This window comes from Panicum virgatum, chromosome 9N (genome assembly GCF_016808335.1).
Source record: "Panicum virgatum strain AP13 chromosome 9N, P.virgatum_v5, whole genome shotgun sequence".
In the NCBI taxonomy this organism is placed as follows: domain Eukaryota; kingdom Viridiplantae; phylum Streptophyta; class Magnoliopsida; order Poales; family Poaceae; genus Panicum; species Panicum virgatum.
Window position 1 is genome coordinate 46,853,513 of NC_053153.1, and position 8,220 is coordinate 46,861,732.

An 8,220-nucleotide genomic window follows, 5' to 3' on the forward strand; every position below is an offset into this window, starting at 1 on the left:
AGCAGAAATTTTTTATGGTTCTGTGGCAACCCCAGCAGGAGTGATCAAATGCCCCAAATACTCAAGCTGCTGTTGAGCAAAGACACACTTAGAGAGCTTCACATAAAACTGATTAGTGTGTGTACACCTCAAAATAGAGTTCACAACGATCTTTCCAAAGCCTAGGATTCTGACCATCAAACTTAGGAAACTCTAACTTGGGGGTGCAACCAGAACGAGCAGGACGAGATTCACGATCAACCATGAAATCCAGAGTATGAGGAGGTGGATTGTTAGACGTACCCGTGACCGAGCGTGGCGGAGCGGATCCAAGGATCCCACCGCCAGCTACCCGGGTACTAGCATCAAAGCCATGCCCATTGGGTCGCTCCGCAGTCGACGTAGATGGGCGCGTCGCTGCCTCAGGAGCCAGGTTTAGGTCGAACGGGTTCATCCAAGCCGGAGGAGGCTGAGGAGGGAACTGCGCGGCCGTACGCCGAGGCGGTGGCGGAGGCGCAGACTCGAGTCAATGCAGGCGTGTCACCGTATCGTCGGCTTTGGCGAGCAGAGCATCCATCAATGCGTCCGCGGAGGAACGCCAGGCCTCCAACCCGGTCACCTTGTCCAGGACCTTCTGCATGATAGCATCGAAGCCATCGAACTTCATAGCGAGATCCTCCATGGAAGTCATCATGTGGGTCTCGAACTGTGACGGTTTCTGCGGAGCCAGAGCGTGTTCCTGACTAGAACCTAAGCGGCATGCGAACGAGAAGTGGACGACGGCGCCGGAGCAGCTAACCGTCGGTTGGTGGTGGCCGCCGCCGACTGGGAGTCGGTGGGCGGGGGGCGGGGCGTGGACGCCGGAGTCGGGAAGGACCCGGCGGCGCTGACCTAAAATGCAGAGGAGAGCGCTGGATCGGAAATGGAACATGGTGGCACGAGGGCTACGAATTCTGGCGAATTGGATGGAAAAATTTTGGGGATAGGTAGGATAAAAGGCTCTGAGTACCAATTGTTATGTGCCTGGACGGATTTGAGGAAGAAGAAGAAGAATCGGGGTTGGGATTAGAAGAAGCTTGAGGGAGTTCGCGCCGTGGACGCGCTCGGAGGTCTGCTTCCTTTAGAATGGATAGAGATAATAGTTCAGAGATTCTACACGTCTCTCTCCATTACACAGGGTACGTGATTTATAATCCCCATCGCTACATTACTGTTGACAGCCAAATTTGGCAGATCAGAGGCCGACCGGTCTGACCAGTCGGGCCGACCGGTCAGACCGGTCTGCCCAGTTCTAGTCCGAGTAGGAGTTGTTTTATTTGTGGAATCTTTGTGTAATCCGACTTGGAGAAGGGGTACGACTTCCCCGGCCTATAAATATAAAGGCTAAGGCCGATTGAGGTAATCCCAATCGATTCAACAAATCATACCTTACTTTTTATCTCCAAACCCTAGCTTTTCCAACCCCATCTACTGTTCTTCGCTCGTCTCTATAGTGTTCGAGGATGTTCTGAGTAGCCTGCTGACCTTAGAGCAACCCTAGATCCACGAGCTCTGACGGGTCCCTCCCGAGCCTGTGTTCCTCGGTCTTCGCGGATCTTCCTGAAGAACTGGTCTAACCGGTCCGCCATACCGGTTTGACCGGTCGGCGCGGGGAGACTGCTGGTGTTGATCATGTCGACGATCTTGCTACGCGTTCTAGCGCATTCGAGTGTGTGACCGGATTTTGCATCAACACACTTTTTGTCGACTCCGCTGGGGACAGATTAATCTGGTTTCAAAACATATCTAATCTAGTCCTCGAAGAAGATGGGCTCTTCATATATCGACAAGGAAAACATCATCATGGCTACGCTGGAGGAGCTCACCGAAGAGGAGCGCAAGGCTTACCTTCTTGTGGAGGAGCACGTCAAGACCCAATTCTTGAAGGGCTTCAAGAAGGATCGTGGTGGCCTCGTCAAGAGGGTGGAGGAGTTTGTACTGCCGTCTCTCAAGCTTAGCAAGGATAAGATTGAAGAGATACCCAATGTAAGCCTCACTCTCTCTCTGATATGTTTGATAAGATGTCATCCATGATGTATCAAAAGATTGTTGCTGCACAAGCCGCTGCGGGTGACGTTTTAATTAAGCTGAGTAGTGATATTGATGCGCTTAAGAGCAAAAAACCTATGTCAGATCCTAACTCATCGGATCCGAGTTCGGCTACTCCTGAGTTCACATCTGAACCACTCTATGGTATGCCGCCGAACTCGTTCCCAGGACAAATCCCGCCACCGTCGATCGTGTACGATGTACCTGTTGGACCGGTCCCACAGACCGGTCAGACCGGTTACTAGACCGGTTACTCAGTACCGTCGCCGACGCCTCTCGAGACAATTCCAGGTTCGACTGCCCCTGGCCGAACTAATGAATTGTCACTGTACACACCACCTCGCACCACTGCTGTAGCAGGAGGGTCACAAGGATCTGGGCCTAACCAAGGACCGATCCCAAATTCTTCACAGACGATGACACATGGAAATCCGAATGCACATCGTCGATTTTCCGAGTTCTATACCAGCCAGCACTATCAAGCCGATCTCCTTAAGTTCAAAGAAGATCTGGGTAATGTGATTAAGAGTAAGTTTGGGGTGGATATGGGTACTACACGTTTGTATCAAAAACCTTATCCCGCTGAGTTTGATTTTGTTTCTTTTCCTGCTGGTTGGCGTATTCCCGAATTTACCAAATTTAATGGTGATGATTCTCGTACAACTTGGGAACATGTTAATTAATATGTCTTGCAGTTGGGGGAAGCCGGTTTCAATGATGCTTTGCATGTGCGTTTGTTCTCTTTATCTTTGACTAGAACCGCTTTCTCTTGGTTTTTTTCGCTTGCTCCTAATTCTATTCGCAATTGGGCTCAGTTGGAGCAAAGTTTCATGATCACTTCTTTAGTGGGGAAACCGAAGCAAAATTGTTGGATTTGACATCGATTAAGCAAGGCCGTGATGAGCTTGCTTCGGATTATTTCAAAATATTTAAAGAAATTAAAATTCGGTGTTTTAGTTTGACAATTTCCGAAAAAGATTTGGCGGATTTGGCGTTTAATGGTTTACGTTCTTATTTGAAAGAGAAACTTGAAGATTTTGAATATCATACTGTGAATTTCTTGCAAGTCAAAGTCATGGGTTTAGAGTTTAAACTTAAAAATGCCAAGGATACCTTTAAGCCTCATCGGTCCAATACTCATATCTTTGATCATGATTCGGAAAGTTCGAACGATGAGAGCAAAGAGGTATATGCCGCTGAGTTTGTTTGGCCATCAATGGCCAAACCCGGTTCAGTTCCGTCTCTCAAGCCGATTCAAAAGAATCATCAAGAGGAGCTAAGATTTACATTTGATGTTTCTAAGTGTGATCGGATTTTTGATGAATTATTTAAGACTGGTAACATCCAATTGTCACATGCTATTCCATCTCCCGACGAGGTTAAACGACATGCATATTGTAAGTGGCATAACTCTACATATCATGCTACTAATGATTGTAATGTTTTTTGTCGACAGGTACAATTGACCATTAATGAAGAATGATTGGTACTTTCTGAGATGCAAATTGATAAGGCTTTTTCCCTGTTCATACGCTGGAATTGAACAATCCAAATGTGCTCATTCGGCCGAAACAAGCCGAAGGAGCTAAGGGGAAGAATGTTGTCATCGGTGATCCAAGACCGATGAATACAAGTGACAAGATTCTTGCCAGAGAGGTTATCAAGGAGAAGACCGATGATGGCAAAGATACCTTGAAGATCATCATCAGAAACCCGAGGCTTGAGGGTCTCCAACAGAAAATCGGTCTGCTGCTCAGGCACGACCGGTCAGACCGGTGTCTCCGACCGGTCAGACCGGTGCCTCCAGCTGGTCAGACCGGTCTGGTGACCGTCCTCAGACTTTCAAGTCGAAGTGTCCGGAAGTGGGTACTTGGAAGACCAACGAGGTGAAGGTTCAGGGGAGAGCTGCTAATCAGAAGCCTACCTTCAACCAATTGTTGAACAAGTACACAAAGACCGTTCAAAAGGATCGGCCGCTAAAAAGAGACCGCGATCACCACCGCGCCAAGATCGCCTGGTGTCCCCAAGGAGGGAGTCCAGTAGGCGCAGGGGTGATGTTGTCACATTGTATCCGCCCCAGAAGATGTATGCCACCATGACATGGGTGCCACCAGCGTCAAATGCAACAAATCCGGCATGGGAGCATGAAGGGATATGGATGCAGTATTTCCCGATGCCTTATCCTCCACATTATCAGGGGGAAAGTTCTAGAGTACCTGTACATGACCGATTGAGGCCACGCTAATTTGGTCCAGCGCAGCAGGCTGCACCGGTCAGACCGGTCGTCACCGACCGGTCAGACCGATCTGATCAGAGGCCAGGTCAAGCTCCTGTTCCGAGGTTTGAGTACCGCGTCAAAGAAAAGAAGGAGGAGCAGAAGCTTGTTGTTGATCCAGAGAAGTCTAAAGCCGATGCCATTGTTCAGATCGATGAAATCAAGGTGCCCATAAAGGATACGGGCAAAGAACCGATGGACATAGAGAAATCGGTTGATGGTCCTTCACAAAAGCCAGTCATGGCTAATGATCATGAGGCCGGTAGCAGCAGGAGCACAACAGACAAGTACCATCAGCCTAGGTGGTGTCCTTCAGGTTTGACTCATACATAGAAGAGGAAGCTGCAGCCGCTTCGCAACAAGGAAAAGATGGAGTAGGAGGCAGAGAAGATGAGGAATGAGCACTTCAATAGGTACAGACCCATGATCCCTCAAGGTAAGGTTTGGCAGATAAAGACGGCTGATCAGCCAGCCAGACCGGTCGGACCGCCGCAGCCGATCGGTCAGACCGATCAGATGGACCGGTCAGACCGATCAGACGGACCGGTCAGACCGATCAGACGGACCGGTCAGACCGCTCTGACCAACCGGCCAGACCGGTCGAGCCCAGTGCAGAGCCAGTAGCCGAATTGGTGCCACCCGTTTTGGTTCCTTCTGTTGATAAAACCCCAGCAGCTCCTACAACATCAGAAGACGAGGAATTGGTGGATTACGAGGCATCTCCGGAGCACACCAACTTGGAGGTCAATGTGGTGCATTTGTCTTCAGATTACTTCGTGGTTCCGGAGGAGGACATGGCTCATCTTCAGTTTGGGCCCGGTGAAGCTGTGTTCCAGAAGCCAAGCGAGAAGGATAACCGGAAAGCCGGTGACTCGCATGCTAGTGGATGGTGGGGCCATTGTAAATCTTATGCCCTACTCATTGTACAAGAAGCTCAGTGGCCAAGACGAGGACTTAATCAAGACAACATGACGGTCAGTGGTGTTGGCGGAAGCGAGCCCCTTAGCGCCAAGGGAGTTGCCTCCATAGAGCTCACTATTGGAAGCAAGACGCTTGCTACAGCCTTCTTCGTCTCGGAAGTGCAAGGTAACTACAATTTAATTCTTGGGAGAGATTGGATTCATGCAAATCAGTGTGTTCCTTCTACCTTACATCAGTTTCTTGTTCAGTGGATCGGCGATGATGTTGAGATAGTCCATGGGGACACTTCATCATTTATTGCTTTAGCCGATTCAGATTCTATTAGTGCACATGACAACGTTAAATGTTTATCGGGCGTGGATCTGTCCGATTATGATTTGATCAGTTGCACTAAGGATGGTTTTGTTTCTGCTATACTAAAGCCGATGGACAATCGGCTAAATCATTTAATGTAAATCAGATGAGTGCAACAGAAGCTCCAGAAGCGATCGGTCAGACAGCTTGTGCCGACCGGTCAGACCGGTCCAGTCCCGTTCGGCGCACAGGGCCGACCGGTCAGACCGGACCCTCCGACCGGTCAGACCGGTCCAACGCTGAGTGGCTGCAGCAGAGGCTAGATCAATATTGGGCACGTACGAACGATATGTGTGAAGCCATTGAAGACTCTGATGATCTGGATAAGCTGGGCCAAGGGTTTACATCGGCTGATCCTTTTGAAAAGGTAGACATTGGTGATGGGACTATTCCTAGGCCGACCTTTGTAAACAAAAATTTATCGGCTCAATATAAAGCCGATTTGGTTAATTTATTGAAAGAATATGTTGATTGCTTTGCTTGGGAATATCATGAAATGCCTGGTTTAAGTCGTGATCTTGTTGAGCATCGTTTACCAATTAAAGCTAGTTTTAGACCTTTTAAGCAACCGGTTAGGCGTTTCAATCCTATTATTTATGACTGAATTAAAGCTAAAATTAATCATTTACTTGATGCTAGATTTATTTGGTCTTGTTGTTATGCTGATTGGATCTCTAATATTGAGCTAGTTGAGAAAAAAGATTCGGGGAAAATTAGAGTGTGCATTGATTTTAGAAATCTTAATAAAGCTACTCCCAAGGATGAATATCCTATGCCTATAGCTAATATGTTGATCAATGAGGCTTCCGAATATCGTATCATTAGTTTTCTTGATGGTAACGCTGGTTAAAATCAAATATTTATGGCCGAAGAAGATATATCTTAAACGGCCTTTAGATGTCCGGGATTTGTCGGTTTGTTTGAGTGGGTGGTTATGACTTTTGGTTTGAAAAATACGGGTGCTACTTATCAAAGAGCTACGAATTTGATTTTCCATGATTTGCTTGGTGTCATCTTAGAGGTATATATTAATGATATTATCAATAAATCGGCCGGTCTAGATCATCATTTAGCCGATTTGAGACTTGCTCTAGAGAGGATGCGCCGGTATGGTTTGAAGATGAATCCACTCAAATGCGCTTTTGGTGTATCGGCTGGGAAGTTTCTTGGTTTCATTATTCATGAGAAGGGGATAGAAATTGATCCAAAGAGAATTGAAGCCATGAAGCAAGTTGAAGCTCCTACATGCAAGAAGGACTTGCAAAAGTTTTTGGGCAAGGCTTTATGTGGCTGCTGAAGACAAAGTTATTGGAGCTGTTTTGACTCAAGAAACCGAAGGAAAGGATTACATCATTACATACTTAAGCCGGCGACTTATTGATACGGAGACAAGGTATATGTTCATTGAAAAATTATGTCTGTCTCTCTATTATACTTGTACCAAATTAAGGCATTATCTACTATCTAATGCATGTATAGTAGTGTGTCAAACCGATGTGATCAAGCATATGTTGCAAAAGCCGATTTTGAGTGGTAGAATCGGCAAGTGGGCTTATGCTTTGGTTGAGTATGATTTGGCTTGTGAACCTTTGAAATCTATGAGAGGCCAAATTGTAGCGGATTTTATTGTTGAGCATCGGATTAATGACAAGCATGATCTAGAAGTCGGCTATATTACTTGCACACCATAAAAGTTGTACTTTGATGGATCGGTTTATGATGATGGTCAAGGAATTGGTGCTGTTCTTATTTTTCCGAGTGGTGCCGTTTTTGAATTTTCAAACCGATTGAAAGAGGAATGCACGAATAACCAAGTCGAGTATGAGATGCTTCTATTTGGCTTGGAATTCTTGTAATCCATGGGCGTGAAGTATGTTGAAGACTTTGGAGACTCTCTTCTGGTGGTGCAGCAAGTATCCAAGGTATGCCAATGCTATAATGGTTCTCTAAATATGTATCTTGATAAATGCCTTGATATTATTGTTTCCTTCGATGAATTTATTATTAAACATATTCCGAGGGAAGAAAATGGAAAGGCAAACACTATGGCTCAGCAAACATCTGGCTATAATATTACAAAAAAATATTTCAACATTCGCAAGTCGATGCAAACGAAAGCCAAGTTTCTGGTTCTGGACGCACCGGTCCGACCGATGAGCGAGACCGGTCTGACCGGTGATGTTGTTGTTGGTTCTGGTTCGGTCAAAGAGGATGATTCAGTCGTCTCGGCCGAAGCCCAGGATTGGAGGGTCCCTCTTATATCATACTTGAGAGAACCTGGTCGTGGTGTAGAGAGAAATATTCGGCGTTTGGCTTTCAAATATGTTTTAATTGACGATGAGCTTTATCGTCGAACTGCCAAAGATTTACTTCTCAAATGTTTAGACTCAGATCAGACCCGAGTTGCTATGGGTGAGGTTCATGAAGACATTTGTGGTACTCATCAATCGGCTCCGAAGATGAAGTGGTTACTTAGAAGAGCCGGTTTTTATTGGCCCACCATGATGTCCGATTGTTTCAAGTACTATAAAGGATGTGAAGAATGTTAGCGGTTTGGTGATTTACAATTGGTGCTTGCTGCATTGATGCATCCTATTATTAAG